Raw genomic sequence first — 27,508 nt, 5'->3', positions numbered from 1 at the left:
GAGGCGTAGACATAAAACATTACAAAGAAAGTAGCTAAGGGAATGTTTCACTGCTGGTGGACTTTGTAAGAAAAGCTCAGGTTGACTGCAGTCTCATGTAGTCTAGTGCAATGGTACAATACAGTGGTGTGTGTGGGTGTGTGGAAGTGGGCTTGGTCGGGGATGGAGTTGCATCTGTTCCACCTGGTCACTCCCTCTCTGGGGCCCACAGCATATTCTTTGCCTTGGGTGAGGATTTGCACTGGGGAAAGGGCCTTCAGTTTCATAGGCCATTTTAGGTGGGATTGGGCAAGAGGGATAGTTGAATGTACCATGACTTAGGCATCATTCCTCTTGATTAACAAGAGGTGTGTTGGCTCTTCTCGGGGGGAGATGTCTTCTGGACCACAATGGGAAGGACATCTATTAAGGCTTGTTTGTACTGGTGTTTTACTGAGCCCACTTACATAAATATTGGACCTTATAGTGCTGGTCTGGCTCCCTGGTGGTACTGACAGAGAGAGTTTTTGTGGAGAGCTAGACAATTGCTTAAGCAGGTTTTGTTCCTTTCCAGTTGATCTGTCCATGTGGGATCCCATAGTTCTGGGACTCCTACCCCTTTACCTGTTCATGTTGCTTCCTCTTCACCATGTCTGTACTCCAGTATTATCCATATCCTGATACAATTATCTAGTTCCCAAGGATCAAGGGGAACTAATACTTGGTGACCAAAAATTTAATTTTTAAAAAGTATTATTGTTTCATAACTGGAGTATTGCCCTTGAAAACAAAAGCCAGGAATCATATTTTTATTCTCTGGTTCTCTTATAAATAAATTTTCCTATGAAGCAATGAAATGTCTCCTAACCTTCAAAAAGAGAGTGTGACAGTGTAATAGAAAGTAAGGGGGAATATAGCACTGGTTAATTAATAAATGTTATACTATATAAAGGTGCCTCTTGATAGGTTTTATTCTAAAATCAATTATACATAATCCTGTGTTTATAAATTTAGCATTTTCCCTCCTTGAATGTGATTTGGTGTTATTAGAAATGTCTACTGCTAATAGCATCTAATAGCATCTAATGCTATTAGAAACATCTACTCTTAACTCACAATGATTATTTTTGAGTCAGCTTTCTTTGTGAAAATGCTTTCCTGTGGTTGGCTATTGCAAATAATACTACAAAGAACAGAGAGGTGTAGCTATCTCTTCAAAATAGTGATTTAATTTCCTTTCAATAACTATTCAAATACAGAATTCTAGATCATACGGAAATTCAATTTTTTAATTTTTTGAGGAAACTCCTACTGTTTTCCACAATGGCTGCACCAATTTACATTCCTACCAACAGTGCACAAGGGTTCTCTTTGGTTCACACCCTCAACAGCACTTGCTATCTCTTGTCTTTTTGGTCTTAGCCATCCTAACAGGTGTGAGGTGTTATCTCACTATGGTTTTGATTTGCATTTCCCTGTTGGTTAGTGATGTTGAGTACCTCTTCTTACACCTGTTGGTCATTTAAATATCTTCTTTGGGAAAATATCTTTGGGGAAAATTTCAGGTTCTTTGCCCATTTTTTAATTGGGTTGCTTAGGGTTATTTTGGTATTGAGTTTTATGAATTCCTTATATATTTTGGATATTAACTACATGAGATGTGTGATTTGAAAATATTTTCTCCCATTTGTAGGTTGTCTCTTCATTTTGTTGAGAAGCATTTTGGTTTGATGTAGTTTATTTTTGCTTTTGTTGTTTGTGCTTTGAGTGTCATATCCATAAAATAATTGCCAAGACCAATGTCAAGGAATTTTTCTCTATATTTTCCCCAGGAGTTTTAGGGTTTTAGGTCCTACATTTAAGTCTTTGGTTCATTTTGAGTTTACTTTTTCTGAGTGGTATAAGATAGGGGTCCAATTTCATTCTTCTGCATTTGAATATCCAGTTTCCCAACACTATTTGTTGAAGAGACTATCTTCTCTCCATTGAGTATTTTTAGTTCTCTTGTCAAATATTGTTGACCAAATATATGTGGGTTTATTCCTGGGCTCTTGAGTCTTTTTCATTTGTCCATGTATCTGTTTTATGCCAGTATCTTACGATTTTTATTATGTTATCTTTGTAATGTAGTTTGAAATTATATGGCTGTGGGCCTGCCATATATGCCCTTTATTATACTGAGTTAAATTTGTTTTATACCCATTTTGTTGGAAGTTTTTGGTTTTAATGGATGTTGAATTTGTCATATGTTTTTTATGTATCTATTAAGATGATCATGCAATGTTTATCTTTCCTTCTATTGATGTGATTATTCACACTTATTTATTTGCATATCTTGTACCATCCTTGCATCCCAGAGATGGATCCTCTTTGATTATGGTGTGTAATTCTTTTAATGTGCTGTTAAATTCAGTTTACTAGTATTTTATTGAGAATTTTTGCATCTGTATTCATCAAAGATATTGGCCTATAGTTTTCTTTTCTTGTGGTGTCCTTATCTGACTTTGATATCAGGGCAATGCAGGCTTAATAAAAGGAGTTTGGGAGTATATCATCCTCTTCAGTTTTTTCTGGGATTTGAGAAGGATCTTTAAATGTTTGGTAGAATTCATCAGTGAATCTATTTCTCCTAGACATATTTTTTGGGAGGTTTTTGATTGCTGATTGAATGTTTTTACTTGTATTTATCAGTTTAGATTTTCTGTTTCATCATGATTCATTTTTGGTAGGTTATACATTTCTAGAAATTTATATATTTCTTCTAAGTTGTCCAATTTGTGGGTATATTGTTGTTCATAGTAGTCTCTTATGATTCTAAGTGCCCATTGATAAGAGTAGACAAAGAAAATGTGCATATAATACATTGGATACATTGTATTCAATACATAAAGTGAATATTATTCACCCTTAAAAAGGAAGGAAACCGTCAACTAATCTTCGACAAAGCAGGAAAGAATGTCCAATAGAAAAAAGACAGCCTCTTCAATAAATGGTGCTGGGAAAACTGGACAGCCACATGCAGAAAAATGAAATTGGACCATTTCCTTACACCACACACAAAAATAGACTCAAAATGGATGAAGGACCTCAATGTGCGAAAGGAATCCATCAAAATCCTTGAGGAGAACACAGGCAGTAACCTCTTCGACCTCAGCCGCAGCAACATCTTCCTAGGAATAACACCAAAGGCATGGGAAGCAAGTTCAAAAATGAACTATTGGGACTTCATCAAGATCAAAAGCTTTTGCACAGCAAAGGAAACAGTTAACAAAATCAAAAGACAACTGACAGAATGGGAGAAGATATTTGCAAATGACATATCAGATAAAGGACTAGTGTCCAGAATCTATAAAGAACTTAGCAAACTCAACACCCAAAGAACAAATAATCCAATCAAGAAATGGGCAGAGGACATGAACAGACATTTCTGCAAAGAAAACATCCAGATGGCCAACAGACACATGAAAAAGTGCTCCATATAACTCGGCATCAGGGAAATACAAATCAAAACCACAATGAGATATCACCTCACACCAGTCAGAATGGCTAAAATCAACAAGTCAGGAAACAACAGATGCTGGCGAGGATGCGGAGAAAGGGGAACCCTCCTACACTGTTAGTGGGAATGCAAGCTGGTGCAGCCACTCTGGAAAACAGCATGGAGGTTCCTCAAAATGTTGAAAATAGAACTGCCCTATGACCCAGCAATTGCACTATTGGGTATTTACCCTAAAGATACAAACGTAGTGACCCAAAGGGGCACGTCCACCTGAATGTTTATAGCAGCAATGTCCACAATAGCCAAACTATGGAAAGAACCTAGATGTCCATCAACAGATGAATGGATCAAGAAGATGTGGTATATATACACAATGGAATACTATGCAGCCATCAAAAGAAATGAAATCTTGCCATTTGCGACAACATGGATGGAACTAGAGCGTATCATGCTTAGCGAAATAAGTCAAGCAGAGAAAGACAACTATCATATGATCTCCTTGAAGTGGTGATGCAACATGGGGGCTTAAGTGGGTAGGAGAAGAATCAATGAAACAAGATGGGATTGGGAGGGAGATAAACCATAAGTGACTCTTAATCTCACAAAACAAACTGAGGGTTGCTGGGGGAAGGGGGTTTGGGAGAAGGGGATGGGAGTATGGACATTGGGGAGGGTATGTGCTTTGGTGAGTGCTGTGAAGTGTGTAAACCTGGTGATTCACAGACCTGTACCCCTGGGGATAAAAATATATGTTTATAAAAAATAAAAAATTATTAAAAAAATAAAATATATAAAGCAGAAAAAAAAAAAAGGAAGGAAACCCTGCCATTTCCAATAACATGGCTGAAACTTGAGGACATTGTGCTAAGTGAAATAAGTTGTAGACAGAAAGACAAATACTATATGATCTCATTTATATGTAGAATCTAAAAAAAACCAAACTTGCAGGTGCAAGAAGAGATTGGTGGTTGCCAGAGGTAGGAGGTTCAGTGGCAGAAATGGATGAAAGTGGTCAAAGGGTATAAACTTCCAATTATAACATGAATAAGTTTGGGAGATATAATGTACAGTATAGTGACTATAGTCACCTATAGTTACCAATATTATATTGTTTATTTGAAGGTTGCTAAGAGAATACATTTTTTTTAAAATTTATTTGAAAGAGAGAGATTACATGTAGGCAGACAGGCAGGCAGAGAGAGAGAGAGGAGGAAGCAGGCTCCCTGCTGAGCAGGGAGCCCGATGCAGGACTCAATCCCAGGACCTTGAGATCATGACCTGAGCCGAAGGCAGCAGCTTAACCCACTGAGCTACCCAGGCGCCCCAAGAGAATACATTTTAAAAGGTCTCATATCACACACACACACACACACACACACACACACACACACACAAAGTAACTATGTGAGGGGATGGCTTTGTTACCTAACTTTGTGTGGTGGTAACCTTTTTGTCATATATACATATGTCAAATCATTATGTGTATACCTTAACTTACACAATGTTATTATCAATTATAGCTCACTAAAATTGGAAAAAATAAGCCTTCCTCTCTGCAGTTTAACTGTCAGTTGTTACTTCCTAGGACTGTCCTTTTATTTATCTCTGATGGCTAGAGATATAGCTTGCTGTCTTCAATATAATGTATTTTTGGAAAATAGATTGTTGACTGTTTTAGAATTATGTATTAAGGAAGAATATCTCCGGATAGAGTTAGAGATCAAGGACTGCCTTTTAATTTGAGGGAGTTTTTTCTGTGTATTGGTTTTCTTATTGGCGGATCCATATTGATGATGTAATCATCATAACAGGATATTAAAATGGGACTCTTTACATCTCAGTTTCAGATATATAACCAACAACAAGAAATTTAATATTCCAAAGTAAGGGGCTAGGTTACATACAATGAAAACAGAGTCTGTAATTTTTTTTCTTTTAAGCTGAAGAGACTGAAAGAGAAGTTACAATTTGAGGAGCGAATTTTCTTTGATGAAAGTTGTCAGTGAGGAAGGGGAGAGAATTCTCTTTATTAGTATTTTAGATCTGGTAGAGATGTTCTGATACTAGTACCACGGAGCATGGGGGACTCACACTGGAAAAAGGTGAAGGGCAAGAAGGTGGCTGAAACAGGCTGTACAAAGCAAGCAGAAAATTACAGTTAAGAAGTCATTGCACTTCTTTCTACTGGCCAAAGGTGTTTTGCAGAAAGTCATTATGCCAGGGAGTCACCTTGGGATTATACTAAATCTTGCACAAGTGGGCCACCTAAGGAGGTGAGTAGCAGACATAGCCTGATAATATATTAATGGCTGCTCAGAGCTGAGGCAGGAGTCTTCAAACAATCTTCTGGAGAAGATTCATTCATCTGCATTAGAGCAACTGAAGTTCAGTAATTTTCGATTGTAGTAGTTTTTTATTGTTGCTATAACAAATTACCACAGATTTCATATCTTAAAACAACACAAAGTTACTCTTGTGCAGTTTTACAAGTCAAAAGTCTAAAATCAAGGTATGATCAGGTAATCTGTTTCTTTGCTTTTTTTAGCTCCTAGAGGCCACCCTAGTGAAGCTGTGGCTCCTTCCTGAATTTCCAAAGTCAAATCTCTTTCTGCCCCTTTTCTTCCACTGGTATATTACCTTCTGTGTCTTGGACCCTCCTGTCTCTTCCTCTTATAAGAACCCTTGTGAGGACATTGAACTCATATGGATAACCCAGAATTAGCTCCCTATTTCAGGATTCTTAATCACATTTCCAAAGTCCTTTTTACCATGTAGAGTAATGTATTCACAGGTTTTGGATATCTTGGGGAGGTGTGATATTCTTCTGTGTACCTTAACAGTGAGGGAAGGTAGCCAAAGAACCCACCAAAGTACTGGGAGAATCAGAATCAACTTTAAACAGTACCAGGCTAAGAGAATCTTGGCACCAGCTCAAAAGAGTAAAATTCAAGAAAACATTTTTTTTTCTGCCGCTTACTGCCCCTACTTCTCTTTCCTTGACCCAAATGATAAGAAGCTTCTGTTGGCAAGCTGGGGAGGAGGAGAGAAATACAGGCTAGGGAAACAGAGAAGAGTGAAACATTTTATCCTACTGTTCTATTGTAAAATTCCCACCTAGAACCATGTTGAATTGAGGGAGAGGGGAAGCTTTTACTTTAAGTTCAAAGTTGATTTGTTATTGTGGAGTGGACATTATAATTGGTGACTCAAAATTACTATAGGATATTATTATTATTACTATCATCTAAGAGTGACCAGACAAATTATGCCCAGGACTCATCTAAAAATGGTAATAAATTGGATCCACAAAGTAGATTGGAATAGGCAGTGCCAGTGGGATGGAGGTGGAGAATTAACCTATTTACTTATTTAATTTTGAGGTTATGCTTCTTCAACATAATGGTTATATGATATAATCCCAACTTGTATTGTTTTATGCTCATGAACAAAACAGACAACTGAAAGATGACAAAGGTCATCATGTAATTGGACAGTTAAGAAGACATTATCATGAACTAGAGTTTAATGTTTTAATTCCTGGACTTTCCAAGACTAACAAATGGTTTAAATGACAGGAAAAAAGAAAGAAGTGAACATAAAAACTATACAGAAGTAATTGCTGACAGTGCAAACATAGAAATAGAAAAAATGGAAGTGGCAAGATATGGAACCACTGATAGTCATATAAAGTGACAGTGAAGTAGAAATTGCCATTGGGGAAAGAAGGAGAACATTTTATTAATACAAACAGAAATATAGTTTTGGGGCATTTAGTGAAAGGGTACACTTAAAAACCCTTCTGATAGTAAGGTCATATAACAAAGGAATGTCAGTTAAAGAACTCTCTCTTTTGACTGTTCCATGAAGAACCACTTGTCCCTTCATACTTCAATTATATCTGAAATTTTTATTGTTTTACAACATAATACTACATTGATGTTCATGATGTCTTCTTGACCTCATAAGAAAGAAATATTTTTTTAAGTATACCATGTTCTATTGCAAGAACATGAATAACACATTTTAGAAGGATTGCCATTAAAAAATTCACATAAAAGAACTGCAGTAACCAACCACCAATATGGCACTTAATGATCCACCTCCCCTGGGATTCTCGCTCTCTCTGAATCAGGGTTTGCTCTGGGTGCCAGTAGAATAAAATGGAAATCATGATACATGATTTTGGAAGCTAAATGGCATTACAGTTTTTTCCTTGGTCTTTCACTTTTTCTGGGGAAAGTCAGCTAGCTACCATGCCATGAAAATATTCATGTAGCCCTGTGGAGAGGCCCATATAGATAGGAACTGTGTGTGGTTCCCATCTAATAACCAGGACCAGTTTTCCAAGCTGCATTTGAAAGATCCCCATTGGAAAGGACCCCCAGCCCTAGTCAAGTGCTCTGATAATTGCAGCCCTGCTCAATATCTAACTGAAGCCTCATACTAGACCTTGAGACTCAACCACCAACTAGGTCACTATGGAATCCTTACCCACAGAACTGTGAGAGATTATAAATGGTGGTTGTTGTTTAAAAACCACTATATTAGGATAATAATTTGTTACATAGCAATAAATAATAATATATTCACCCTTAAAAAAGAAAGTCCAAAAATCGACACAGTCAAGTAGCTTTGGAAACACATGTGCATAGATAAATTCATCAGCAACTGAATTTGCTCTTTTCTGGTTGAAATTATTATAAACTCTAGAGCTTTACTTGTGTCCTTATCCTAACTCTGGGACTGAGTAGCTGCTGCTTGATGTAGAGCACATTTTAAAACTATTTTGAGCCTTTTTTTAAATTTATGAAATAGGTTAATAATATCTACCTAATAGTTTGTTGAGAGGATTAAGTATGCCACAAGTCTTAAAGTCTTTGGCATGACATAAAAATCATCAGAAAATGTTTCTTTATTCTTTATTTTCCTAAAGCTTTTAGATTGATGATGTCTTGGTTATAAAGACTACACATTGAGTAAAATAATTTACAGTATTGATTTTTAAAAAAAATTCTAGAGGGTAATTTAACAGCCAATAGCTTTAGATTTTCTTAATACATCTAAACAGTGCTTTTGGGTGAGATAGATTGGTCACGTCTTCACAGTGCTCTTGGTTGCCAAATTCTATTTATTAAACCAATTGCTATTTGGAATGCTATGTGGATTTAGAAGAAAAATTCATATTAATTACAAGGATTGAGAGAAAATTTTCTCAATGTAGCTTCAAATATTTGGAGGAGTATTACAAAACAGTAGAAAACAGTCACTAATAAAATGATACGTTCTATTTTGAAACACAGTAGTTTGATTAAAGGAAAGCAGGGAGGGAGGGGAAGACAAAGCTGAGCTGAAATATCTCCAAATCCACTGCAGATGTGGTCTAAGGATTTAGGGAGCTTTATAATTAAAATCTTTAGCTTGCTACAGAGATTAGATATTTCCCTGCAGGTTTTCACTGTTATTAGTGAATCTCTCTAAATTTGTCCTCACCTTTGTTTTGCAGCACACATTACCAAAAATACATAAATAAATTATAAATAAATAAACAAACAAATAAATAAATAAATAAAAAGTATACTTCCAAATATTTAGCAAGCAGTAGGGTCTCTGTTCACTCAGCCTGTACTTCCTCAATCTTTGTATCCGCAAATGTCCTGGAGTTGTTCTGAGTGTTTTAGTTCCAGTTTAGGCTCCAGAGGATTTAGATTTGGCCAACCTGAAGTGAGAAAACCTGTCTGCCTAATCCAGGACTTGCCCTGTTGGGTCCTCCTGAATTTGGAATTTTACACGTATTCTGCCATGTTTCCTGGCATCGTTCAACCTATCTGAGATTATCCTCATGATTGTGTTCAACTTGTAGCCTCAACAGACTAAGAATATGAAAACCACCTGCAACTCATGTAATCTGAACTTGCCTGAAATTGGAGATTTTTAAAACCACCAAACTAAAAGAGAATCCAAAGGCTAGACCGAATTTATGCAATGTATTTTATCCCTAACAATTTACATCTGCTACATCCTGCATGGATTCACCTTTACATTCTAAATAATTACACCTCTGCTCTTTCCATATCATATCTAGAAGTCCTGAGAGTTGATAATGCATATTATATATTTATATATGTTAAATATGTAACGTATATATTTTTATATAATGTATATGACTATCTTATATAAGTATTTTTTAATGTAAATATATATGCATTCATAGACATTTAAGTATTAAGGTTAAAAGAAAATTCCAAACTCTCACTGTTCAATATGGCAGCCACTAGCCATATGTAAATTAAATTACATTAAAAATTTGAGCCCTAAATTGCACTAGTCTTACTTCAGATGCTTGGTAGTGGAATTCATGGAAAGTGCATATTTAGAACATTTCTGTCATTACAGAAAGTTCTGTTAGATGGCTCTGTTCTTAAAAAACAAACAAAAACATGGTTCTGTTCTAGACCCTTGAAGCTGCTCTGAAAAAATACTGACTCTTTAGCCTGCAGTCCATGCCTCCTTTAGGAGACAGATAATGGCATTGATGCTTTCAACAAAGTATTCTTATGACAAGTGTGGTTTAGGCAGTAACTGAATAGAAAAAATACAAAGGGAGTGGGGGTGGGGAGAAGAAAGAAGGAAGAAGGGAGGAAGGAAGGAGGAAACTTCCTATGTGTTTGGGCCTTTCTCACACATAGTACCAATTAAATTTTAATGGTAAACCCTGGGACTAAGTTTGTTCGAATCCAAGTAAAATACTCCCTCCTCTATATATTTGCATCCTTCTTTGGGATAACTTAACTAAATGTTCTACTGAATTGGTCTGTCAGGCTGTGACTGTATAACCATAACATTGTCTTATTGGAGAAAACCAAACCAGAACAAAACAAATAGTCATTCTCCTTGCCGGGTTACATTTTTGTGACTGTGCCAAGGGCAGTGACCTGTTATTACTACTTACAGAATGTTAATGAGGATAGCCCATGGATTCAACACAATTTTTCACACTCCTTATGTTCATGTAGACTTGACTTAAAAGTTTATTTCTCTAACTGGACATTTCTCTATAAGAGTGTAACTCTAAAATAATATTACTACTGCATATTAATCACAGGAGTATGATATGATTTTGTGTAATTCGTGATGAATGAACAGCCCAGGGAAATTTTCCCTTCAAGTTTCCCTTGATAAGCATGGCCTGAGCCTCATAGGTATAGAGCAAACAATTTTTTATGAACTGGACATTATGATAAATTTCCTTTACCTTAGCTTTTATACTTGTGTAATTATTATTCCACAGTCTTAATACACCTGAGGTTAAGGATCTGTTTACAGAACTTGAGACAAGGTTAGAGGACCTAAACTTGCAGAGTCAAACAAAATGTGCTGTGTGATGTTTGTAATATGCAAAAGAGAACAGAAGAAGAAAAGAATTTTTTTTTTAAACATTGCTTCTTAAAACATAGGGAATGACTTTGTGAGGCATATGTTCCTGAGGAGTGTTAGGTCTGAAAAAATTTTGGTGATGGCAAAGATTACTTTCTAGTGTACTCTCTTTCATTCTTTTTTAAATATATTTTTTCTGAATCCTTTATTAATTTCTCTTCCTCTGTCAAAAGAGGACAGCTTTTTCAGACTTTCCATAATAGGTGCCCCAGAACTTTTCACTTTTGTACCCCAGTAATGGACATTGCCTCAAGCTCTGGATCTTTAGTCTTCTCCAGTCACAAAAACTTTTATCCATCTCAGAAAATTAATCATTTGTTTAAAAAATGACCCCTTCCAAATGATGCTTAATGTTAACATTTGTCTTCAACTCCAGTTAATAATGAAAATGTCAGGTATGGTAGAAAATTGTTGGGATCTTTCTTGCCTTGAGTGTGATACTGGGCTGCCTATTCATTATTATTGTCTTATTGATAAATAACTCACACACCATAAACTTCATCCTTTTAAAGTGTATGATTTGATGATTTTTTAGGGTATTCACAAAGGTTTAAAACCATCACCACAACTAATTATGGAACATTCAGTTACCCTAAAAATAAACATACCCATTAGCATTCTCTCCCTAGTCACTCTTCCCATCATTCCTTAGAAATTATTAATCTACTGTCTATCTCAATGAGTTTAGCAATTCTGGACGTTTCATATAAATAGAATCATATACTACGTGCCCTATTGTTGCTGGCTTCTTTCATTTAGTAAGCATACTGTTTCCAAGATTTATCTGTATTGTAGCCTGTGTCTGTATCTTATTCTTTTTAATGACTGAATAATATTCCATTATGAAGGCATATCGCATTTGTTTCTCTGTTCATTAGTTGGGTTTGTTACTTTTTTTCCCCCCACTCTTTAGCTACTATGGATAGTGCTGCAATGAACATTTATGTATAATTGTTTGGTAAACATGGTTTATAATTTACAGGGGTATATACATGAGAATAACTTTGTGTTTAACTGTTTAAGAACTGCCCAGTTGTTTTCCAAAGATTATGGTAGTTCCAGTGTATTCATATCCTCATCAATACTTCTTATTGTCTTTTATTTATCTTTTTAAAATTTTAGCCACATAATGAGTGTGAAGTGGTATCTCATAATGGTTTTAATTGCATTAACCTAATGATGCTGAGCATTTTTTCATGTGCTTATTGATCATTTGTATATTTTCTTTGTAGAAACATTGATTGAATCTTGACCATTATTATTTTTTTTTCTTTTAAAGATTTATTTATTTATTTGAGAGGAAGAGAGAGAGGTGGGGGTGGGAGAGGGACAGAAGGAGAGGGAGAGAAAGTCCTAAGCAGACTCTGTGCTGAGTGTGGAGCCTGATGGGGAGCTCACCCTCAAATCACACGATGCTGAGATCACAGCCTGAGCCAAAACCAAGAGTTGGTGCTTAATCAAATCTGCCACTTGGGGCCCCTATTATGACCATTCTTAAATTGGTTTTGATTTTTGGGTTTTGGGATTTCTTTTATGTTTAAGTTCTTTTTTTTTTTTCCTTTTTTTCCCCCTAGAGATAGAGAAAATATGTGTAGGTACATGTGTGGGTGTGTGTGAGATCATGACCTCAGCCAAAATCAAGAGTCTGACACTTAACCAACTGAGCCACCCAGGAGCCCCTATGTTCTAGTAGTTCCTTATGTATTTACCTTCTACCAGATAGACAATTTGCAAATATTTTCTCCCTGCCTGTAGGTTGTCTTTTTACTTTCTTGAAGGTAAACTTTGAAGCACAAGAGTTTTTAATTTTGGTGAAGTTTGACTAATTTTATATTTTATCTTAACTTCAGGCTTGTGCTTTTGGTGTCTAAGCAACCATTGCTTACCCAAGTTAATGAAGATTTATGCCTAGGTTTTCTATTAAGATTTTTTTGTAATTTTGGCTTTTACATTTAGGTCTTTGATTCATTTTGATTTAACTTTTGTATATAGTTTGAGGTTCAACTTCATTCTTTTATATCTGGATATCAAGTGGTCCAGCACCATTTATAGAAAAGACTTCTCTTTCTCTATTGAAAATTTGCCTTGTCACCCTTGGCAAAAATTAATTAATAAATGTCGGAGTTTATTTTTGAGGTCTCAAATCTATTAATCTATTTCTTTCCTTATGTTAGTACCACATTGTTTTGATCACTGTAGTTTTGTAATAAGTATTGAAATTGGGAAGTGTGAGTCTTTTAACTTTCTTTTTCTTTTTAAAGACTGTTCTGGTTATTCTGAATCCCTTGTATTTTCATATGAATTTTAGGATCACTATATCAATTTTCTTTTTTTAAAAGAAAAAGCCAGCTTGAAATTTGATACAGATTACTTTGAATCTGAAGATCAACTGGGGGAATATTGCCATTTTAACAATCTTAAGCCTTCAATCTATGAACATAGAATACCTTTTTTCCCCTTAGGTACTCCTTAATTTCTTTCAATAATGTTTTGTACTTTTTAGTGTAAAAATCTTGCACTTTTAATTAAATTTATTCTTAAATATTATATGTTTTTTATGCTTTTAAAAGTGGAATTTTTTCTTAATTTCATTTTTGTATTATTCATTGTTACTACATTGCAGTGCAGTTAATACTCTGTATGATTTTGTATCCTGTAATATTGCTAAAATTGTCTTTTAGTTTGAATTAGTTTTTATTAGCACATGTTCATTAACACTATATTTTAATACTGTATTTTTTTAAAAGATTTTATTTATTTATTTGCTAGAGAGAGAGAGAGAGACAGGGAGAGAGCACAATAGGGGAGCAGCAGGCAGAGGGAGACGGGGAGGGAGAGGCAGGCTTCCCACTGAGTGGGGAGCCAGATTCAGGACTCTATCCCAGGACCCTGGGATCATGATCTGAGCCTAAGGCAGACATTTAACCAACTGAATTACCCAGGTGCCCCTTTAACACTGTATTTTTTGTCCAGATTATTACTGACCTGTTTTAATAGTCATCAGTAAGATACTTAAAACCTCGTGACTTGGTTAGGTCTATATTTTCTCTACAGTTGGAATGACTAAGCCTTGAGAGGTTAAATTACTTATATTCTCATGTATAATAAGTAGTCAATCCAAATGGTAACACAGATGTGGGTCTCTTTCAGCCACATGTCCTTTCAGTTACCCCTTCACGTGTGTTAGGCCCCAATGATGAAGTTGTTGAAAGGACATAGGAATGAGATGTATTGGGATAGAGTCAATTTTGCTGGAGTATCTACATTTCTCTGCTAATCTAGAAGTCACATGACAACATTTCTCTTCCAAAATTTTTCTTCCATTGTTTCTCTGACAATGGCAGAAAGATCATAAATTCTCAAACCTCCAGTTCACCTGATGCCATCGAAACTTGAATCAGTTCAATTTTCTTTGGACTGAGGCACTGGTAAACAAATTGATTTACTGCATGGAGAGAAAGAGACACAGTTTATAAACATATATGTATATTGTATAAAGATCCTATTTTCAACTCTACTTTGAAATTTATATTGTTCCTTGGGGCGCCTGGGTGGCTCAGTGGGTTAAAGCCTCTGCCTTCAGCTCAGGTCATGATCCCAGGGTCCTGGGATCAAGCCCCGCAGCGGGCTCTCTGCTCAGCAGGGAGACTGCTTCCTCTTCTCTCTCTGCCTGCCTCTCCGCCTACTTGTGATATCTCTCTCTGTCAAATAAATAAATAAAATCTTTAAAAAAAAAGAATTTATATTGTTCCTTGATTCAATACATGTTTTACCAAAAAAACCATTGACACTTATTAGAAAGGATAAACTCAAACTTTGTCTGTGGATTGTTAGACACTAACTTTCCTAGCAGGGTTTTCTCCAGTCAATATATTTATGACATTATCTTTAACAGGAAAACTCATGGTCTTATTGAAGCTAGGTAATTCGTACTCTTGCTACAAAACTATAAATATGATTCTGACTTCAATATTTGCTAATAACAATTCCTTATTTATGGATATTAGATTCATGCTTAACACTAAAATTAGTTCAGCTCGAGGCATAAATGGACTACATTTGCTCCTTTTGTCTGTCATGCTAATTACTACCAATCTCGATAGACCATTCAAGCATTCAGACTGCCATTATAATCAGACTAAACATTACATGTGCATGTGTGCATGCGCACACACACTCTCTCACAGGCTCAACCCAAGAATTGCATTTTTGTTGCACAGTATTACAACTTCACTGAATAATAGTGGAGTAACAAAAACTAAGTACATAAAATATTTTTGTACAAATCTTTAGAATGCTAATATTTAAATTTATACTGCATTATTCTGGAACATGTAGATGGTTATAATATTTCTAGATGAAATTTGACATTTACTGTAACAATAATAAGCCTATTAATGAAGCCCAAGGTGACTGTGTATGATATAGAGTGTTTCATTCATTCCCATCTTGGCTTCTCCATTTTCTATGTAACCCTGGGCAAATTTGTTTCACTCTTCGGTGGCTCAAGTTTTACATATGTAAAATTGAAGAAATAATTGCCATTTATATATTATTTTTTTGTGAAAAGGTATCTTGAGAATTAATGAGATTATTAGTTGGTAGACCTCCAGGCCATTGTCACTGCAAGGATAAGATTATTGGCCTCTAGAGGAAGAAGGATGGGAGGGTTTAGGAGGGAGAAAAAGCATCCTTGATGAAGTGAGAGAGAGATTAGAAATGGAGCCAAGTAATGACATCAGCTTTTAAAAGACCAGAGAAAGGGAATCAGAAAGGCAGAAAGTTCTTCATTTTCTGTTGTTTTAATATGGACCTGTCTTCACTAATGCTGTACCACCCAACGCAGACCAGGGGATACAAGTTTCCTCTCTTCTCCATTGTAATGTCCAGTGTCCATTCTCTCCTTCCATCAGTAATCACAGGAGACTGTTTAAGGTGACTTTGTTATATACTACACTGTGATACCTAAAGACAGATGCTGTATCTTATTTGTCCATAGATCCACAGAATAGAGCACAAGGTCAGGCACTTACTAGTGCTAAAATAAATAAATAAAAGAATAAATAAATAAATAAATAGATAGATATAAAAAGACAATGTAGATTTGGATGGTAGGAGATTTTGATATTGTTGAAAGGTGCCATTTTGTTTGGAGAGAAGTGGCTTCCTATTCTGTAATGAATTTGCTGTGAACAACATTTTTGGCACTCTGAAATGGATGTCAGGAAAGGCTTTAATCTAATATTCATTCGTTCATTTCTTTAATTGCCCAATTGCCAAGCCTTGTTTTCTATGATGACAGAGAAGCAGGAAGAGCTTCCTATTAAGCTGAAATTGATGTTCAAAGTAACGGTACTCAGCACTAAATCTGAATTAGTAATCAACTAATTAGATCAGTCCATATGCTTGATGGTGATGTTTTAGTTAACATTTTCTTTAATCAGCTAATGATGCAATTCACAAAGCTTGCCTTTTTCACTTTAAACTTCTTAAGTGTGAAGTCTTCTAGCAAAATATATACCTAAAAATGGAGAGAGCTTTTTAAAATTTTTAGATCAATGCCTAATTTCTATTTTAGTAAAACAACAACAACAACAATAACAACAACAACAAAACCCCAACAACAAAAATCCCAACTATCCCCATTACTCATTTTTCTCTCTTCTTAATGTGATTACAGTTAAACCACTTTTGTTTCCCAGGGACCTAAGCTCAAAAGCAAATGCCTATTCCAAATAATAACAAATGATACCATATGCCAAATTGTCCAGTGTAACATGTCTCCCTGTCATCATGGTGCAGGCAACTCATTCCAAAGTGGCTGAAGAGACACCAGAGGTCTCAGTTTTATATAAATTTAGATGGTTTGCCTGCTCATATGGTTTATAGAGGTGAAAAACTGCCAGAGCTGCCTAACTCATGTCTCGAAGCGTAAATGGAGACACTGAGAAACAGCTGCAGAGATGTCCAATGCAGGTTGCTTCCCATAATGCCATGCTCCTTGCCTGAATTCAGCATTACGTTGTTTAAGTATAGGGCTGTGAAATAACTCGATTTCTCCATTCCCTCCTTTTGCCCCTCCTGCTCATTACTCTATTTAATTAACATGCAGTAAAGAGGACTTTAAGCATTATTTCTACTTTTTTTATAGAGACTCTCAGTTAATTCATATCTAGTGTTAGAGACTTAATACATTTATAAAACAAAAAAGAAATGAAAATAAAGTGATTTAAAAAACATCTGTCATAGCGAACATACTACTGTAAATAATTTCCATAATGTTAAGAGCCAGCATCCATGTTTATTTAAATGGCAAAAGGCTTCTAATCTATAGAAAAGAAAAACTATAAAAACATTTAACTATGAAATGTGGCACATATTTAAGAAAACAAACAAAAAAGCATGGCTTTGGCAACAGAAGAACTTAACCTTTTTTTTTCCCGAGGAAAAAAATCCTTACATTGTTTTATGTAGCTTTGATTTCCCTTTCGTAATTTCCAGGCCTTTCCTATCCATTTTTTTAAAGAGTAGCAGTGCACTGCTGGATAGATATTAAGTTTGCAAAAATATATGTACTCATTATGCAAAATTAAGGGCTTACATATGAGTGCTTTTGTACAAAAGTTTATCCTATGTGACTAAATGGAAACTTAGAATGCTTTTCCATGACAATGATATTATATATCATACTTAATTTTGTAGGCTAGTTCATGAAAGTCTGCTTTTTTTTTTTTTTTTTTTTAGTTTGGTAGTTTCATTTCCTTAATTTTATTTTTAATTTTTTAATTTTTATTAACATATAATGTATTATTAGCCCCAGATGTACAGGTCTGTGAATCATCAGGCATATACACTTCACGGCACGCATCATAGCACATACCCTCCCCAATGTCCATAACCTAACCACCCTCCCCTACCCCCTTCCCCCAGCAACCCTCAGTTTGTTTTGTGAGATTAAGAGTCTCTTATGGTTTGTCTCCCTCCCAATCCCATCTTGTGTCATTTTTTCCTTCCCTATCCTCCCAATGCCCCACTTTACCTCTCAAATTCCTCATATCAGGGAGATCATATGATAATTGTCTTTCTCTGATTGACTTATTTCGCTCAGCATAATACCCTCTAGTTCCATCCACTTCATTGCAAATGGCAAGATTTCATTTCTTTTGATGGCTGCATAGTATTCCATTATATATATATATATATATATATATATATATATATATATATACCACATCTTCTTTATCTGTTCATCTGTTGATGGACATTTAGGTTCTTTCCATAGTTTGGCTATTGTGAATATTGCTGCTATAAACATTTGGGTGCATGTGTCCCTTTGGATCACTACATTTGTATCTTTAGGGTAAATACCCAATAGTGCGATTGCTGGGTGGTAGGGTAGCTCTATTTTCAACTTTTGGAGGAACCTAAATGATGTTTTCCAGAGTGGCTGAACCAGCTTGCATTTCTACCAACAGTGTAGGAGGGTTCCCTTTTCTGCGCATCCTCACCAGCACCTGTCATTTCCTGACTTGTTAATTTTAGCCATTCTGACTGGTGTGGGGTGGTATCTCACTGTGGTTTTGATTTGTATTTCCCTGATGCCGAGCAATGTGGAGCACTTTTTCATGTGTCTGTTGGAAAGACTGGCTTTTTAATATTCCAGGACAGAACTTAAAAAGCAGACACACATGTCCTGCGGTGGCAGCAGTGAGGGCAGTGTCTTCCTCCTTTCTCAGCAATTGCAAAATAGTTACATCATCTCTCCCTGAGGGGTTCAGATGTAGAGTATTCTTAGAACAGAAGTTCATAGTTTGTGGTCGGTTCATGTGAGAAATAAATGATGTGCTAATCTTCTTTATAGTGTTGAACAATAATAATGAATACATACAAATACATATTCACAGACATACAGTAGAAAATGAAATGCAAAATCATGCCTGTATGCCCCTCCCCGCCAACGCAGAAAGAAAACTAAATTCACGCGCCATTTCCTGCGTAAGAGAAACAGTCTCGTACAGATCATTTAAACTTTATTTCAACCCTGTCAGGAAGGCATTATTATGTCCAGTTCACAAATGAGAAAACTGAGCACAGCAGGCCCAGCTATTTGTCTCCAGTGTCTCAGCCTCTAGGTAGACGAACTCGGATTCAAACTCTACTTGACTCCTATACCCGAGATTGGTTCTTTTGCCAACCTAAATGGCCCCTATCAAACTCGGTCTGGGAGCAAAGAGGTTCCAGGATACATTTTTCAAACAAAGCCAAGCTAAGCATTCTGAAAGCCTCTCCTTGCATAGATTTAAGTGTCCCTAGCAACAACAACAATAAAAAAAAAAAAAAAAAAAAAGAAAGAAAGAAAAAGAAAAAGAAAAAAAAAAGAAAAAAAAAAGGAAAGAAAGCAACTTTCAATGATAATTACATTAATTCCTCAGAGGACATAAACAGAATTTTAAAAGCCACATAATTAAAGATATCAGTATAACTATCTGGCCTAGGTTTCAGATCTAACCACCAAAGTGGAGCTAAAACCAATTTATCCATTCTCCAAAGTAGAGGCTACCAGCCAATAATGTCTCAAAGGAATGGAACAAATATTCAATTTAAGCATAAACAGCATAGTTTTCAGATAGTGGTGCTGATGTGGATCCTTAAAAAAAATTACATGTGGAAAAATTTACATTTCCCTTTTTGAAAAATGACAGTTACTTTGTAACTTTAATGTTTACTTAACTTAAACTAAAAGAAATTTCAAGGGTCTGCAAATGAATTTAATACTTGACAATATGCTACATTACAGCTGCATTTTTTTGTGCCAGCACACCTGTTTTCTGTCACTCTGATGCATATTGTTCAAATGTTTATAAGTTCAGAGGATAAATGTATATCTGTAAAACTATGGGTTCCTTTAAACCTTAAATTACGGTGTGCCTGAAATTATCATTGTACTACATCAAGTTCAAGTCCAGAAAAAATAGACATTTATTCGAGTTATTACTTCTTACCTTTTATCAGTATCTGGATTCAGAAGTCATTGACTTCCTTATTTTTTAAGTGCTGTATTCAGTGTTGAGAGTTATTCTCTAGGCCCTGTTTCTTAATCTTACAGTAAAAAAAGGAGAAAAGAATCCAGAAGGTGAATTTATTGATAAAAACACCAATATCTTACTAATTCAATGAAAAAAAATGAGAGGAAATGCTTACTTTTTCCTAAAAAAGATGCTATTTCAAACATTAGAATATTTTAAAATGTATTAATAATAATGAATGGTTTTACATGTACCTAAAGATTTTACTAATGTGCATACTTGTGGGAACTGAGAAATAAAAAAGTAAAAAATATTTAGGAATTTATTGAATTGTGGAAAAAAAGCATTTAAAATTATTTCTGGAATTTGCATGTTGTTTTATCTCATTCACTGCACACATTTATAAACCATGACATACCAAAGTGGGATTGAGACAGTGTTCCCTGAGAAATAGGAAACAGCTTTTTCTTTTCTTTTCTCTTTTTTGAGAGGGGGGAAAAGGCAGTGGGAGGGGAAGAGAGAGTGAGGGGGAATCTTAACCAGTCTCTGTGTCCAACACGGAGCCCTGATGGGGCTTAATCTCACGACCCTGATATCATGACCTGAGCTGAAATCAAGGGTCGCTGCTTAACCAGCTGAGCCATCCAGGCTCCCCAGGAAACAGATTTTTCAAAATATTTCATTTTAAATCTATTCTGTACATTTTATATATTATCATAGATGCAGTGAAAATATCTTGACTCTGGCATCAGACAGTCCTAGATTTGAACTCTTGTTCCACCGTTTAGTGGCTGGGAGTTGCTGAGCAGTTTTTATAAATAATTCAAGTATTTGTTTCTCTGTCTATAAATAGACAATAGCGTCTATTCTGCAGACTACTGCGAGGATTAAAAGAATTAATGCATATAGAAATCACACTATCTGGCAACACGGTAAGCACCAAGGAAATGTTAACTTTTACTTTATACTCTATCCTTTATTTGGTGTTGTTATACTTGGGGTTAATTCATGTTGTTGTTAATGACACAAACCTCATAAACATGACTATCATTCTATATTTGGGTTGAAAGGGACCATAGACTTTATTTAGTACAACCCCTCCATACAAAGAACTGTAGGAATTACCTAGACCAACTCTTGTTGGGCTTTGCATTCTTTGAAGTACTAGTGAAATTTTTGAGTCAAGGTGAGACAGGCCAGACAAGAACCTTTCCAAGACATAGATCAAGAACATTTCCAAGAAATAAGGGCTGCTAAAACATCACTAGGTTCCAACTCATTCAATTTCCTACACATGACTTCTCGTGTAACTGGGAAAAATGTAAACTCGCGTCCACGTGTTTATTTTTTATTGCTGTGCAACGAATGCCCACAAACGTAGCAGCTTAAAACAATACTAATTTGTTATCTTGTACTATCTAAAAGTGACAAGTCTAGACATGGTATGACTAGGCTCTTTGCTCCAAGTCTCACTGGGCTAAAATCACAATGGAAGCTGGGGCTATCATCTCATCTAGAGCCCAGTGTTCTCTTCCAAGATCACTGGTGTTGGCAGAATTTAATTCCTTGCAGTTTAGGATTGAAGACCCATGTTCTTGTGGGCTGTCAGCTGGGGACCACTCTCAGCTCCTAGACACTAGCTGCAGTTCCTTGCCATGTGGTCGTAGTTAGGACAGTTCACAGTATGGATATTTCTTAATTCTGTGTGATCCTGAACATACCTCTTTGACTTCTTCTGTGGCCAGCCAGACAAAATGCTCTACTTTTAAAGGACTCACCTGATTAGATCAGACTCATCTAGCATAGTCTCCCTTTGCCGTCCGGGAGCAATACCTTAGCAGGCTAATAAGCACAGATTCATGAGGATTATACAGGGCATGTACACCAGGAAATCGGGGGGCCCTCATAAGATCCTGGCAACTATACTCTTCCAGCAAAGGGAACAGTAAATTAAAGAGGAAAAGAAAGAAACAAAGGTCTTTGCCAGCACTGACATATCTTGGGTGGGTATTCTGACCACAGGCAAGTTAAGTTGCAAAAGTCCCCAATACCCATCCCAGGAGCCCAAAGAAACTCAATGATTCCCTTAATGTCACAAAATAAATGCCTAAGTAAATAATATTTAAAGATTACTTATTAGAAGGTTCACTAAATTCTTATCCTACTCTGCATATCCATATTTGGCTTTCAAATACTTTCAAATCATTATTATGATATTTTCTTCTTTCAAAGTTCTGCTATGGATAGAACCCACCATTGACATAGAGATGGTTTTTAGCCCTGGGATAGATATTCACTAGTAGGGCATTTTATACAGAGATGCTACTTAAAATATATTTGGCTATATGAAGAGTTTCCATTTCATTAAATGTTAATATGTAAATAAAAAATAATCACATTTTAGGACCTAGGATATGTTATGTTGTTATTAGAGATAAAGTCCAAAGAGAGAGATGTTAAGGGACTTTCTCACGGCCACAGGTTAACACGGTCAAGATCAGTCTAGGAAGGGTGTGCGTGACTGAAGGCAGCTCAGCTAGTCCACACAGATGCAGAATTTACCCCATGCTGCCCAGACATCAGATCTGTGGAACACTGCTCATTTCAGGGTTCACATGCTCACCACAGTTTAGCGTTTTAATGGGCAACAGTAGGTTAGCACTACAGTGGAAAGACCTTATTGGGACTATAGTTAGGGGTTGCCAGGAAATGTTGCACTGGCAAGTGGTTAGTTGAATGAAGGCTTCACTTGGAGATTACTGATTTAGAGGGTTTTGTTTTTTGTTTTGTTTTGTTTTGTTTTTTAAATGACTCCCTACAATCAGCAGATTCTCCTTCCTTTTATTTTCTTTTCTAAGTCAGTGAAGTAGGAGATTCCTCTTCTCCACAATTCCTACCAGGGAATGAATTAAACAAATTAGAAGATGGCAATAATTTGAATGACTAATGTTTAGGGGAAGTGATTTGCAGGTACTGATTCCTTGGAACCAGAGGAGAAAATGTGAGGGGGAAACTTTAAAAGCTTTGTTACATCAAGAGCCTTCGGCTTGTCTTATGTATGCTGCGTCCTTGTGAGGTGCTTCTGTGCCTATGGGATGGGAGATGGAAGACAGTCCTACAGACGTGCACCCCCTATAGGAGTAGTAAAGTGCGCTTACAAGGTAGCAATGTGGTCCTTATTAGAACATTCTGTTCGCCGACTTCTTGGGGAAATTTAGGGGAAGGCTTTAAACTACACTGTTCTGTCATGTTATGGCAGCTTGGAATTTGAAGACTGGTAAGAATCAGGAGAGAGGAAGCAGGAATACATATGTGATAGAAATGGAAATGCGGGGATGGAGGAATATTTATTCATGGTTAGTAGGAAAATGGAAGAGCTACTTGGTAAGGATTCCTCAACGTGGAACACGAGAGAAAGTAAAGGAATGGACAGTGGTAACCAGTCTGAACCAAAAACATCGCCTTCTGGAGCTTTTTGATGAATATTATGACTTATGGGCACTTATTAAAATATTTTGGCTGGGTAGCCCTCGATCAAAATATTATTTATTAGATTCTCAAAGTTCATGCAGTAGCCCTATTCTGCTATCTGTCACTAGTTTGGTATTTGATGGCCTTGGAAGAAATATAAAACTATGTTCTTTCCTCTTATCTGAGAATGAATAGTAGGGCATTTTATACAGAGATTATATTTTCATGTTAATGTCATGGATATAAAAACTTTCAAAAAGGAATCAGCTCCAAAGAATCCACTTAACTTCTATTTGCCTACAAGAAGCTCTATGTATCAAGATAGAGCTCCACCTAAAATAGATATGGCCATTTTAAAGAAAATATAAAATGCCTTCATGTTCTGAGCATAAAGAGATTTAAAAGGATCTTCATGGTCTCAGCAGAGAGAGGGAGCTGCCCAAATTGAGTTACAGAAAGATAGGCGATACACTCAGGAGCTTTAGATGGATTAAATTCACAACACCCAATAAATTACATCTTCAGGAGAAGAGCGAGGGTCAATGAGCTCTCTAAGAACATTCCAAGCACGCATTTTCATACTCATATTCTCACCATAGATACATCTAAAGTTGAAACTTAAGTTTTGCTCCATCATTTTTTGATGAATCATGCCTATGAAATGCAAAAAGCAGTCAGCCTCTGTAGTCACCTTTTTACATTGGAATGTCTACCAATCACTCTTTTCCTCTGACTCACTTTAGCATTTTCAATTTATATTACTTTTTCATTTACTGACTAGTTGCTATGCATTTGGGAGAATCATCTTAGATTGTCCAAAATTTAATTCTAATAGTACTTAAGAATTTGGTATATAATAGCACCCAATCTACTACACAGAGTCAATATAAAACCAAAATACAGTGAACAGGCTGAGTTGCAGTTGGAAAGCTATCCAAAACTTGGATAAGAATATCCATTCATTTCTCTTAAAATTTTGAGCCCTATCTACTTCACTCAGTGAAAACTAGACTCTTCAGTATAGCCATGTTTGAACAACTTCTTGGACCAGTATTCCTGGCCAAAATAAAACACTTAGAACTGATCTAGTAATGTTTTTTTACTACCTAAAACTTGAATTTTAAAAATCTGATTTTTTTTTTTTACGGTTTTAAGAATGGCAGGAGAACCTGCTGAATGGCAGAAAAATATCCTTCTGAACATTAAATTTTTTTTTCACTTCCTCTTTACCTATAACATTTCTCTAACACATTTCTATATTATGAATCAGTTCTCTGAATAATGCTAATCAGCTATTTCATTAAAACTTCCGACTCTACTTCCTCATGAAGAGCTCAACCTGCAAAGCTAACATCAGAAACCAGCATCTCTCTCAGTGTTGACAATAATATTAGTATGAAACATCTTTCTGTACTCTCATTTCTTTCCTGCATGTAATATAAAGCCTATCATCAACTCAGCCCCTAAGTAAACATAGCAATATGTGGTCTCAACATGGGAGCCATTCGTCGCTTTGAAAGACCATGTCAATTATTGCTTAACTCTTCAAAACTGGCTCTGCCTCCCAACAGTCACCAGCAACACATTTTCTCAGCAATGACACTTTTATGTAATGTGAAGGTTTAAAAAAAAGCCTGCTGTTCTCATCTATTCATATGTATTAGATCTCTTTCAAACTTGTATTCATATCCAAAAGATAGAAAGAACATACACAATTTAATACCAGAAAACCAAATTACCCAATTAAAAAATGGGCAGAGGATGTGAATAGAGATCTTTCCAAAGAAGGCGTACAGATAGTCAGAAGGGATAGGAGATGCTCAACATCACTAAGCATCAAGCAGCTACACATCCATACCACAGTGAGATATTACCTCGCCCCTGTCAGAATGGCTAATATCAAAAAGGCAAGCAAATAACAAGTATTGGTGAGAACGTGGAGAAAAGTGAACCCTGGGACACTGTAGCTGGCAATAGAAATTGGTGGAGCCACTATGGAAAACAGTATAGAAGTTCCTCAAAAAGTTACAGAAAGAGCTGCCATATGATCAGCAATTCCACTTCTGGATATATTTTTTTAAGATTTTATTTATTTATTTGACAGAGAGAAATCACAAGTAGATGGAGAGGCAGGCAGAGAGAGAGGAAGGGAAGCAGGCTCCCTACTGAGCAGAGAGCCCGATGTGGGACTCGATCCCAGGACCCTGAGATCACGACCTGAGCCGAAGGCAGCGGCTTAACCCACTGAGCCACCCAGGCGCCCAACTTCTGGATATTTTTTTAAATTAACATAATGTATTGGGGCACCTGGGTGGCTCAGTAGGTTAAGCCTCTGCCTTCGGTTCAGGTCATGGGCTCAGGGTCCTGGAATTGAGCCCTGCGTTGGGCTCTCTGCTGGGCGGGGAGCCTGCTTCCCCCTCTCTCTCTGCCTGCCTCTCTACCTTCTTGCGATCTCTGTCAAATAAGTAAATAAAATCTTGAACAAAATCCCAAACATTTAATGTATTATTTGCCCCAGTGGTACAAAGTCTGTGAATCATCAGGCTTACTCAATTCATAGCATTCACCATAGCACATACCCTCCCCAATGTCTATCACCCCGCCACCCTATCCCTACTCCCCACCCCCCTAGCACCCCTCAGTTTGTTTCCTGAGATTAAGAGTCTCCTATGGTTTCTCTCCTTCCTGATCCTATCCACTTCTGGGTATTTATCCAAAGAAATGAAAACACTAATCCGAAGAGATACATGTATGCCTATTTTCATTGCAGCATTATTTATAATAGCCAATATATGGAAGGAACCTCAACCTAGGTGTCCATTCATAGATGAATGGATAAAGAAGATGTGTATGCGTGCACGCGCGCGCACGCACACACACACACACACACACACAGAAACACAATGTGGAATATTATGCGGCCATAAAAAACTTGCCATTTACAACAACATGGATGGGCCTAGAGGGTATTACAGTAAGTGGAATAAGTCAGAGGAAGAAGGATACATACCATATGATTTCACTTATATGTGCAACCCAAAAAACAAAACAAATGAACAAACAGAACCAAACAAAAACAGGCTTATAGATGGGAAACAAACAGCTGGTTACCAGGGAGAGAGGGTTTGGAAGACAGGTATAATATGTGAAGGGGATAGAAAAGAAAACCCACAAAACTTCACATTCACTTGAGCACACCCAGCAAAATCTAAATTACATTGTTACTTTATAACAGTTTTAGGTGTATTAGGACACTATTATCTCTGAATAGATAATGACCGTTATGTGCAAAAGAGGTAGAGTTTTAACCTGTCTTTTTTTTTTTAATTTGTAATTTTTTTATTTTTTAAAAAGATTTTATTTATTTGAGACGGAGAGAGAGCACCAATGAGGACAGGGGTGGGGAGGAGCAGAGGCAGAGGGAGAAGCAGGCTTCCTGCTGAGCAAGGAGCCTGATGCAGGGCTCAACCCCAGGACCCTGAGATCATGACCTGAGCTGAAGGTGATGCTCAACGACTGAGCCACCCAGGCACCTTTTCTTTTTCTTTCTTTCTTTCTTTTTTTTTTTTTTTAAAGTCACCCTAAGTTAAGAACCACTCTGAACTTAGCTGAAATGTAGCAACCTGTCTCTAATACAGAAACCTACTTGGCATTCTTATTGCTATTTGTGATCTCCCTTTTGCACGTGTTTGGCCAGATTACTTCTCTTCCTTACTGGCTTTCAGTGATGCTTTGTCCTGAGCTATGTTTTTCCCCAAGAAAGTGATTATTGCTTGCCACTGTGCCAGCTACTTATCCCTCACATACATGTGCCCAAATCCCCGTTTTGTTTTTGTTTTTTAATACGTCCTGCCACTTAATACCTGAAGATAATGGAGCAAAGATGAGGCTGTGCTTTGGTTTGTTGGACTAATCCAGAAGAGCCCAGCAATACTCTCTAACCTGGAATATATTAGTCCAGTCAGAAATAGTAGAGTTCAGCTTGAGAATTCTTTCTTACTGATAGTCATGAGACCTAACATTTAATGTCCCATAGTGAGTTGGGGAGCGCTCCAGGGTGGGCAGGCCATAGTATCTCTCTCTCTCTCTCTTTTTAAAA

This window comes from Mustela lutreola, chromosome 12 (assembly GCF_030435805.1).
Source record: "Mustela lutreola isolate mMusLut2 chromosome 12, mMusLut2.pri, whole genome shotgun sequence".
NCBI classification, from domain to species: domain Eukaryota; kingdom Metazoa; phylum Chordata; class Mammalia; order Carnivora; family Mustelidae; genus Mustela; species Mustela lutreola.
This window is presented reverse-complemented; position numbering follows the sequence as displayed.